The sequence below is a fragment of the Ovis canadensis genome, chromosome 3, assembly GCF_042477335.2.
Source record: "Ovis canadensis isolate MfBH-ARS-UI-01 breed Bighorn chromosome 3, ARS-UI_OviCan_v2, whole genome shotgun sequence".
In the NCBI taxonomy this organism is placed as follows: Eukaryota; Metazoa; Chordata; class Mammalia; order Artiodactyla; family Bovidae; genus Ovis; species Ovis canadensis.
In genome coordinates this window covers 104,345,743-104,357,144 of record NC_091247.1, presented here as the reverse complement: position 1 = coordinate 104,357,144, position 11,402 = coordinate 104,345,743, and the positions used below count along the sequence as shown (strand labels likewise).

Sequence of the window (11,402 nt, the reverse complement as noted above, 5' to 3'; positions counted from 1 at the left end):
CGCCAGGAGGGCTTTGTCCATCCCGCGCAGACATGGGCTCAGCTAACACCCCAGACTTGTCAAAAACCTGATACCGGGCTTCCCTGGGACAGAGTCTGCCTGTCAAGGCAAGAGACCCGGGTTTGACCCCTGGTCTGGGAGGACCCTACGTGGCACGGAGAGGCTGAGCCTGTGCTCCAGGGCCTGGGGGCACAACCACTGAAGCCCTGTGCCCTGGAGCCAGTGCTCCACAGTGGGAGACCACCAGCGTGAGAAACTGCACGGCGAGAGAGCAGCCCCTGCTCGACTTGCTGGAGAAAAGCCGCGCAGCCATGAAGGCCCAGCACGGCGGCCCAGCACGGCCACAAACGCGCAAATAAATCAAGTGGTTACAACTGATACCGTTTAACATTCGTCCTAAGTTATAGAAAATTCTTAGAACAATACAAATAGAAAACCAGAAGCCTTCGTAACTCCGGCAAGCCTCACAGGGAACAGTGAAACTTGGGATCATCTCCGCGAAGGAGGAGCAGGATAAGGGAGCCCACAAGAACGGGCACGGTGCCGTGTTCTGGGGGCACCCATGTTTCCACGCAGCAAGAGAGAGATGCAGGGGCTTCCCTGGTGGTCCAGCGGCTAAGACTCCGTGCTTCCAGTGCGATGGGCATGGGCTCGACCACTGGTCGAGCTAAGATCGTGCATGCTATGTAGCAAAAAAAAAAAAAAAAGTAAAAAAGAAAGAGATACAGAAGCGAATGCATGCGTGCCTGCTCACTCTCTCTGTCGTGCCCGACTCTTTGTGACCCCACGGACTGTGGCCAGCCAGGCTCCTCTGTCTCTGGCATTTTTCAGGCAGGAATACTGGAATGGGTTGCTGTTTCCTCCTCCTCCAGGGGATCTTCCCGACCCAGAGATCCAACCTTCATCTCCTGTGTCTCCTGCATTGGTAGGCAGATGATTTATCACTGAGCCACCTGGGAAGCCCAGAGAAGAGAATAAATCATCATTATTTGCAGAAAATATGACACCTTGTCAGAAAATCCTAAGAGAATCATCTCACAAATACTGGGACCAAAAAGGGAAACCAATAAGGTAACTAGATACATGATCAGCATACAACAACTGTTTTTCTACACGCCAGACAAACCAGCGAGAAATTGTAACAGAATTTGGCCGTTCAAAATATTAACAAAAAACTGTAGGATACCTGGAACTGAGTCTAACGGGAATGTGTAAGACCTATATGAAGACAGCTATAAAATTTGGATGAAGGAGGTGATAAAGCTAATTATACAGATGATCACGTCATGCCCTGTAATAGGCATGTCTGACATAAAAATATTGGACCCTACCTGACTGGATCTGTGAATGATCACAACACAATCAAAATCACAAGATGTTCTCATGGGACCTAACAAGCTGGTTTTCATATTCACCTGAAAGAAAAATGTACAAAAATAGTGAAGAAAGTTTTAAAAATTAAAAGCAGAGAGGGGAGGACTTCTCTGGTGGTCCCATGGTTAAGACTCTAAGTTCCCAATGCAGGGGGCCTGGGTTCAATCCCTGGCAGGGAAACTAGGGTCCCACATGCCACATGGTATGACCAAGAAAGGGAAAAAAAAAGAACAGAGGTGGGAGACCTGTCTCACTTGATAGAAAAATAAACTAAAAAAGTCTAATGATTTTTAAAGAGTTGTTCTGGCCTCAGTTTAGTTCAATTCAGTCGCTCAGTCGTGTCCGACTCTTTGTGACCCCATGAATTGCAGCATGCCAGGCCTCCCTGTCCATCACCAACTCCCGGAGTTCACTCAGACTCACATCCATCAAGTCAGTGATGCCATCCAGCCATCTCATCCTCTGTTGTCCCCTTCTCCTCCTGCCCCCAATCCCTCCCAGCATCAGAGTCTTTTCCAATGAGTCAACTCTTCGCATGAGGTGGCCAAAGTACTGGAGTTTCAGCTTGAGCATCATTCCTTCCAAAGAAATCCCAGGGCTGATCTCCTTTAGGATGGACTGGTTGGATCTCCTTGCAGTCCAAGGGACTCTCAAGAGTCTTCAACACCACAATTGAAAAGCATCAATTCTTCAGCGCTCAGCTTTCTTCACAGTCCAACTCTCACATCCATACATGACCACTGGAAAAACCATAGCCTTGACTAGACGGACATTAGTTGGCAAAGTAATGTTTCTACTTTTGAATATGCTATCTAGGTTGGTCATAACTTTCCTTCCAAGGAGTAAGTGTCCTTTAGTTTCATGGCTGCAGTCACCATCTGCAGTGATTTTGAAGCCCAAAAATATAAAGTCTGCCACTGTTTCCATTGTTTCCCCATTTATTTCCCATGAAGTGATGGGACCAGATGCCATGATCTTCGTTTTCTGAATGTTGAGCTTTAAGCCAACTTTTTCACTCTCCTCTTTCACTTTCATCAAGAGGCTTTTTAGTTCCTCTTCACTTTCTGCCATAAGGGTGGTGTCATCTGCCAATCTGAGGTTATTGATATTTCTCCCGGCAATCTTGATTCCAGCTTGTGCTCCTTCCAACCCAGCATTTCTGCCTCTTGATGGAAGTGAAAGAGGAGAGTGAAAAAGTTGGCTTAAAGCTCAACATTCAGAAAACGAAGATCATGGCATCCGGTCCCATCACTTCATGGGAAATAGATGGAGAAACAATGGAAACAGTGGCAGACTTTATTTTTTGGGGCTCCAAAATCACTGCAGATGGTGATTGCAGCCATGAAATTAAAAGACACTTACTCCTTGGAAGGAAAGTTATGACCGACCTAGATAGCATATTCAAAAACAGAGACATTACTTTGCCAACAAAGGTCCATCTAGGCATAGTAATATACAAAAGGAACCAGTTAGAAATTCAAAGACCCAGTAATGATAAGGGCAACATTTCAAACCAACAGAGTGAAGACTGGCCTTTTTAACGTACAGCAAGAGTATATTGTTCATTAAAAAAAATTTTACCTATATCTCCTATCAGTCACAAATATATACTTCATGGGAAATAAACCATTTAAATAAGATCCAAAAATACAAGACTTAAGGAAAATATATACCACAATGTGTTTATAACTTGGGGTAAAAAAAAGCCTGAAGCAAAATTCAGAACACAAAAGCCACGTGTGAAAAAACCAAAAGATCTGACCTCATATTTACTAAAATTTTCTGTACAATTAAACTTTACCATAAATGAAGCTAAAGAGCAAGTGACAGACATGGAGAAAGTATTTGAAAAACAAATAACAGACAAAAGATTATTATTCATTCATTCATAGGCTAATTAGGCATGCATACTGTGGCCAGGCACTGTTCTGGACGCTGGAAATGCTGGCATGGAAAACGGCAGAACCAGTGCTCTCCTGGTTCTGACATTTTCTAGGGGGTGAGGAGGGACCGGCATGAGGAAACAGACATACAACAAGTCAGATGGTGGTTATGGAAAAAAATAATACAGGGAAGGAGAAAAGGGAGTGTGGGGAAGGCGAGGCACACGTCTTTATGTGAGCGTCTCCACAAGTGAGCAAGAACAGGCAAAGAACAGCAGCACAGGATTCTCAGACGAAGGGGACTTCCCCAGAGGCCCAGCGGCTGAGACACTGCACTCCCCATGCAGGGGCCCAGGCGTGATCCCGGGTCAGGGAACTAGGGCCCCCATGCCAAACTGACAGAGATCAAAGGTCTCATATGCCAAAACTAAGACCCTGCACAGCTAAATAATTTTTTTAATTTTTAAATAAAATTTTCAAAAATAAAATAAAGTAATTCAGGGGCTAAGAAGTGCAAATGCCCAAGAGGCATGAGAAACCCGCTGTCCCCACGGAAAGGGTGTCAGGGCACATTCTCCCACCCGCTTGGCACACATTCAGTGCTGGGAGTGGGGTGGGTAGACGAGTAACCTAGTGCCTTCTTGGGGGAGCACAGCTTGGTATTTTCAGAGGGTGACTGGGAAGAACCTATCCAAATGTGGGAAGCACATGCCCTTTGACTCCAACCCCTCTTCTGGATGTCACTCTGAAAAAAGAACTGTACAAAGATTTCCAGCTCAGCGAGTATTTATACTGGGTGAAGCGGGACACTCAGCTTGTATGATTGCTAAGCATTGAAAGACCAGTGAGGTTAATCTACCACAGTAATACGGAACAAGCTTCCAGGGACTTCCCTGGTGGTCTAATAATTGAGTCTGCCTTCCAATGTATGGGACATGGGTTCGATCCCTGGCCAGGGAGCCAGGATCCCACATGCCAGGGGGTAACTAAGACATCGTGCCACAACCAGAGCGCCCACTGGCTGCACAGAAAACCCTCACACGCCACAACGAAGAGATCTGTGGCCCACCACTAAACCTAACACAGCCAAGAATCAAATAAACAGGTAAGAAGGAGCAAGCTCCAAGACGACGTGAAACAAGTGAATTGCAAATGAAGGGTCATGCAACATGATACCATTTCTATAAAAAACGAGAAAGTCCTGTATGCTCTATGAACATAAATATGTACGAAACACTCTAGGAGCCAAAGTCTGGTTATAAACCAAGGAAAGGTGCTGAGCCACCAGGAGGCTGATGCGGCTTAGCAGGAGCCTCAGAGATGACACTCCCACGGCTGCCAAGTGGAGTGGTGGGTGGGGCAGTACGTGCTGGGGGGAGGCCCAGGGTTTGCTAGGGTTTGCCGGGGTATGCGGGAGTGGGCAAAGAGAATGCTGGTGTTAATGCTAGTGAGTGACCAGGCCAGAGAGGAGCCCGAAGGCCCTGAGCAGGCCAAGCAGGGAGACTCTGGCCACATGGGCAGAAAGAGGCCCCCGGTGACACTGAGCCACACAGCTCCGCGCCCTGTGAGGGCTGACCCTGCCTGGGATGCCTCTAACCTGCCTTCCAGACGCCTCTGAGCTCTCACCTCTTCCAGGAAGCCTTCCCAGATTCTCAGGCTAAACCCAGGGTCTCACAGAGCCGGGGCTCACTTCTGCCCTCCCAAAGCCTGGGCCTCCCTGGAATCAGCGTGGGCCCTGCAGCTTCACCTTCCCTGCTCCCTGCTCAGGCCTGGCCCTGGCGGGTCCTCCATCAGTGTGGGCTGGGGGGACCAGTGAGCTGTCTGCCCTGTTCTGCCTTCATTTTTGCTTTTACCATTGGATACCAGGCCTCCCTGGGGATCTAGGAGCCCTTGTTAAGACTGAATCCCCATCCCTCCACAGGGCAAGGCCCTGTCCTTTGCCCGCAGGCCCCCTACCCCCAGCCGAGGAGCCAGGTGGGCGGGGGAGGCCTGGCAGGGAGCAGGATGTGACCACTCCCACACAGCCCAGGCTCTTTTTCCGTGATCAGAACACAGTGCGCCAGGTGGCTGCTTTTGCTGGGAGCCACCTTGCTTCTCACAGCCCCCTCTCTGCTCACATCCTGTTTCCACCCGCTGACACCCGGGGCCCCAAGCACTGGGCCCCCACCCCCGCCTCCTGGGTTTTCACATCGCGTTTCCTGGGTTGCTCTAGGGGCACAGGGCCTCTCGTTTTCCCCTTCTGGGGGCTTGAGGGATTTTACACTTGATTTTGCTCTCCTGACAGTGTCCACTGTGGCAGGCTCAGCTGAGGACACGCCAAGGTGGAGGGGGTGGAGCCAGTGACCTTGGGCCAGGCCCTTCAATGACCCAAGCCCCACTTTCCTCAGCTACCAAGTGGGAATCCAAGGGGGTGACCTCACATGGAAAAGCCAGTGACAACAGGGCCGGCGGTGGGGGGGGGCGGTCCTGGCAACCCCAAGTCCTGTCTCCCCAGGGACAGGGGCCTCGTCCCCCACACCCACCCTGCACACACTTAGCGCACACCATTTGCTACTTTCCTGATGGCCCCAGATACCCACCCACACTGTACAGAACGTGGGATGAACAGAAGAGAAGGGAGAAGTCGGTGAAACATTGCCCCCAACCCATCTTGGTTCATTCTTAGGGTCCCTTCCTCTCTCTGGATGGGTCTTATGCAAAGCTCTTAGTGAGAAGGGGCAGAAAGGGAAACTCACTGCAGCTACAAGGCATGGAGGGGGCCCAGAGTGGCGTGTGGCCCCTCCTCAGGCAGCGTGGGGGCCCCTAACCCTCCTCCCCCTCTCTCATCCCTAGTCAGTCCTGCCAGCCCCACAGTGTGCCTGCAGTCTCCCCTCCTCCAGGGCAGGCCCGGGGGGCAGCCAGTCCTGAATGGGGACACAGCCCCTCACACCCTGCGTGGATAAGCCCTGCCCACCAGGTGCCCTCCAGCCCGCCCCACCCCTCCCCTTTCCCTCTGCCTCCCCCTCCCTGGAGGCAGAGCCACGTGACTCCACGCAGACAAAGAAATGTCACTTCTGGGTGAAGGCGGGACTTTCCAGTCTCGCCCTCTCTTCCTCTGCCTCTCCCTGGTGGAGATGTTCTCCGGCAGCGTCACCACACAAGGCAGTCTTCGAGGAGCCCAGCCTGTCTGTCACCATGTCATCTCCTGAGCAGCCAGGCAGCCGGCCACAGCTGGCGAGCTCACCATCCGCTTCCACTGGGACAAACCCACTCTGGGTGGCTTCCCTGCCCGATCCCTGCACTCCATCCCAGGGCAGGATCTATCCAATCCCTCTGCTTCCTGCCCCTGGCCACTGTGGCCTGGGGTGAAGGGGCTCCACCTGCCTGACCTGAGAGGCCCGTTCAGGACAACCCAACCTTCCCCTGTGGAAGGGCGGCTGCCGCTGGACCTAACTCCAACAGGCATCCCAAGCACCTCCTCTGCCATCAGGCTGACCTGGCCTGTGTGTGAGCGTCACACTCACACTGGGTGAGAGCCCACACACTCAGCTGCCCACTCACAGTGTCACTTATTATAACCGAAGTCTGTTCCTGTGTCTCCAGCACCTGCCCACACCTGTAGGAACCAAAGACCCTTGCTTCCGCCCCGCAGCACTGCGGGCCCAGCTGGCGCACTTCCGCCCCTGCAAAGCCCTGAACACCCTTCCCTCCTGGCCCTTCCAACTCCGACACCTGACAAGTCCTCATGTCCTCTTTATCCAACTCTCAGCCCTGGCAGCTAAGGGTTGCTGGAGAAAACCGCCACCAGGTCAGACTCAGGGGCCCCCAACCCCCGCGGCCCTCTGCTGATCCCTGGCCTCCTTGCTGCCATGCTGGTGACGTTTAGCACCTAGAGCTGGGAAACCAGGGTAGGAAATTTCAGGTCGGATCCCCATCCCACAGCCCTTACCTAACAGTAAATTGTTGCGGTTTAGTCGCTCAGCCGTGTCCGACCCTCTGCAACCCCATGGACTGTAGGCTTCCAGGCTCCTCTGTCCAAGGGATTTCCCAGGTAAGGATACTGGAGTGGGTTGCCATTTCCTTCTCCAGGGGATCTACATGTGTAAAATAAAACTCTAAAGCCAAGAGATGAATATGTAGGAGACATCTTTTTTACTTTGAGGGAGTAACGGTTTAAAAGTATAGATTATAGGTGAAAAAATTATAGATTCAACCACATAAAAATGAAAGCACTCAGGACTTCCCTGATGATTCAGTGGTTAGGGCTCAGCAATTCCACTGCCGTGGCCCCGGGTTCAATCCCTGATCAGGGAACTAAGATCTTGCAAGCTGCATGGCACAGCGAGAAAAAGAGACTTTTGTTTAATAAACAAGACCATTAACAGACGGGGGAGAAGTTGGGAGAAAGTATTTGCAATGTCTAAAACTGATAAGAATTGGAACTTCCCTGGCAGTCCAGTGGTTAAGATCACATCCAATGCAGGGGTTATGATAAGGGAATTAAGATCCCACGTGCTGTGTAGCACAAAGATAAAAATTAAAAAATAAAACTGACAAACTGAAATTGAATATAATATTTAATTTCATGAATAAAATAATCAATTAAGGAATTCTAATGTAGCATATACGAGGAATTTTTGCAAAGCAGGGAGAAAAATAGAGGAATTATAGAAAAATGTCAATAGAGAAATGTATACAGCCATGATTGGCAACTCATACAAGGGTAATCTGAATGGTTAACAAGTCTGTGAAGAAACACTTAAACTCTCTAGCAATTAGAGAAATCAAAAATAAAATGATGACACATTCTTTTACAGGTTGGCCAAAAAAATTAAAATCAAAATCAAAGTTAGATAATACCAATTGTTGGCAAGGATATAGGGAAAGCAATGTGGCAGGATTGAGTCAAAAGTATATCCTGTATTAACAAAATCTCTATGTATCTTTTCTCTCAAAAAAAAAAAGAAAGAAAGAAAGAAAGAAAAGGACAGAAAACAAAAGCCATAAAACCATTCCTATAAGGGGTATAGGATAGTGTGGAATAGAGTGGAGAGGAGGGAAAAAAGCAGGGAAAGAAGGGGAATGACATTCCCACTCTTCCTCATACGAAATATGAAATGAACATGAAGCATGGATCTATATGCAATAATACAGAACAAAAAATAATTGGAAATATACTCAGTGTCAAACATGACTCATACCACATACCTTATATAAAAATTAACCTGAGCAGATCACAATCCTAAATGTAAAAACCTGAAACCATAAAAAGTCTAGAAGAACACACGGGAGAACACCTCTGCATCCTTGCGTTAGGCAAAGGTTTCTTAGAACATAAGAGCATGAAATGCAAAAGAGAAAACTGATACACTGGGTTACAGCAACACTATAAACTTGTGTCTTCTTTCAGAGACACCATTACAAAAAACAAAAGGCCAGTCACAGACAAGGACAAAATATTCCCAACAAACGTATCAGACAAAGGACTCCATCTAAAATAAACAAATACACAGCTTACCAGTAAAGTGACAAATAATCCAATTAAAAGTGAGCAAAGGTTTTTGGTAGACATTCCTCCAAAGAAGATATGCAGATGGCCAATAAGCATTAGAAAGAATGCTCAACATCCTCAGTCACCGAGGTGAGGCACACCAGAACCACAATGAGATACCACATCGCACCCACCGGGATGGCTAACATTAAAAAACCATAACAAGTGCTGTTCAGCATGTGAAGAAATTGGAACTCTCAGAAGCTGCTAGTGGGAATACAAAATGGTACAGCTGCTTTCGGAAACCATTTGGTGGTTTCTCAAAAAGTTAAACATAGAATTACCGCATGACCCACCAATTCCACTACAAGGTACATACTCAGGAGAACTGTAAACATAGGTTCATACAAAAACTTGTACCTGGATGCTCATAACCCCATTGTTTATAAGAGCCAAAAAGTGAGAGGGGGGATATTCCAAGTGTCCAGCAGCTGATGAGCAGATAAATAAAATGCAGTATATCCATGAAGTGGAATACTACTCGGGCATAAGACGGAATGAAGGGACTTGCCTGGTGGTCCAGTGGCCAAGACCCCATACTCACAATGCAAAGGGCCCAGACTTGATTCCTGGGCGAGGAACTAGATCCCCCATGCCACAACTAACACCAGGCACAGCCAAATAAGCAAAGGAAAATAAATATTTTTTTAAAAAGGGAATGAGGTGCTGATTCATATGATAGCATAGCTGAAACTTGAAAACATTATGCTAAATGGAAGGAGCCAGTCACAAGATATCACATACTGTATGATTCCATTTATATAAAAGGTCCATTTGATATAGTAGACACAGGAAGTAGATTACTGATTGGTTGTCTGGGGTTGGGAGGAAGAGGATGGGGGAGTGCTTGCTAATGAGTCTGGGAATTTTTTTTGCAGGGTAATGAAAACATTTCGAGTTAAATAGTTGTGGCAGTTTCCACAACTTTGTGAATATGCTAAAAACCACTGAACTGTACTCATTAAAAGTGTGAATTTGATGATATAAGTATAATGATTCAATTATTAAAGGGAAAAAATAAATGTCTTACATTGCAAAAACTCCTATAGTGTAACAAGAAGACAAAAAACCCCCCAAAAAAATGAGCAAAAGATTTCAAATAGTACTTTAGAGAAGACTCATGGATGCCAGTAAACACATAAAGATGCTAAATATCATTACTTATTCAGTTCAGTTCAGTTCAGTCGTGTCTGACTCTTTGTGACCCTATGAACCACAGCACACCAGGCCTCCCTGTCCATCACCAACTCCCGAAGTCCACATGAAGCCACGTCCATCAGTTCGGTGATGCCATCCAACCATCTCATCCCCTTCTCCTCCTGCCCTCAATCTTTCCCAGCATCAGGGTCTTCTCAAGTGAGTCAGCTCTTCGCATCAGGTGGCCAAAGTATTGGAGTTTCAGCTTCAACATCAGTCCTTCCAATGAACACCCAGGACTGATCTCCTTTAGGATGGACTGGCTGGATGTCCTTGCAGTCCAAGGGACTCTCAAGAGTAAAGCATAATAAAAAGACTGGCCACAACAAGTGTTAGCAAGAAAATGGAGCAATTAGAATGCTTATACACTGCTGTTGGGAATATAAAATGTTACGACCACTTTGGACAATGGTCTGGTGGTTACCTAAGCATATTTAAACATGCAACTACCATTTGACTCAGCCATTCCTCTCCCAGGCATTTACCTAAAAAAAAAAAAAAAGGAAAACAAACCTTGAAAACATATTCACGCAAAGACTCGTACACAGGGAATTCCCTGGTGGTCCAGTGGCTAAGAATCTGCCTGCCAATGTAGGGGACACGGACTCCACCCCGGTTCAGGAATTGAGATCCCACATGCCTTGGGGCAACTAGGCCAGTGTGCCTCAGCGACTGAGCCCACGCACTTCCAGAGTCTGCATGCCGCAGCCGCTGAAGCCCATGCTCCACAACAAGAAAAGCCACCGCAACGAGAAGCCTGAGACCGCAGCTAGAGCGTAGCCCTCGCTTCCTGCAGCTGGAGAAAGCCCAGGCACAGGAACAAAGAGCCTCTGCGCCTCATCAAAGACTCACCACTGCCGACATTTTTTTCAAATTTTGAAGACTTGCACATAAATGTTTATAGCAGCTCTATTTGTAACAGCCAAAAACTGGGAGCAATCCAAATGTTCCTCAGCAGGTGAACAAACTGATCCATCCGTTCAATGAACTAATTCTCAGTAATTCAAAGAAATGAACCATTAATAAGTGCAACACAGACAAATCTCAGAATCATTATGGTGAATAAAAGGAAAAAGCAGTACTTACTGTATGATTTCATTTATGAAAAATCCTAGACAACATAGTCTACTTTATGGACACAGCAGGTCAGTGGTTGCTTGGGGATGGGGGAAGTAACAAGGGACACAAGGAAACTTTTGTGGATGATGATATATTCATTATCTTAATTGTGACAATGATGTCACAGGTGTATCAGTTCAATTTAGTCGCTCAGTCGTGTCCAACTCTTTGCGACCCCATGAGTCACAGCACACCAGGCCTCCGTGTCCATCACCAACTCCCAGAGTTCACTCAGACTCACGTCCATCGAGTCAGTGATGCCATCCAGCCATCTCATCCTCTGTCATCCCCTTGTTCTC

General features: G+C 47.6%; 1 long non-coding RNA gene across 1 annotated transcript; it reads right to left on the bottom strand.

Annotated features, from left to right (window-relative positions):
* Nucleotides 1-378: 378 nt before the first annotated feature.
* On the bottom strand, nucleotides 379-9,036 carry LOC138437161 (uncharacterized). The gene is made up of 3 exons (XR_011255795.1): nucleotides 8,755-9,036; nucleotides 1,332-1,415; nucleotides 379-953 (listed from the first exon to the last, which is right to left on the bottom strand). It is a non-coding gene; the product is annotated as an uncharacterized lncRNA (long non-coding RNA).
* Between the last annotated feature and the right edge of the window lie 2,366 nt (nucleotides 9,037-11,402).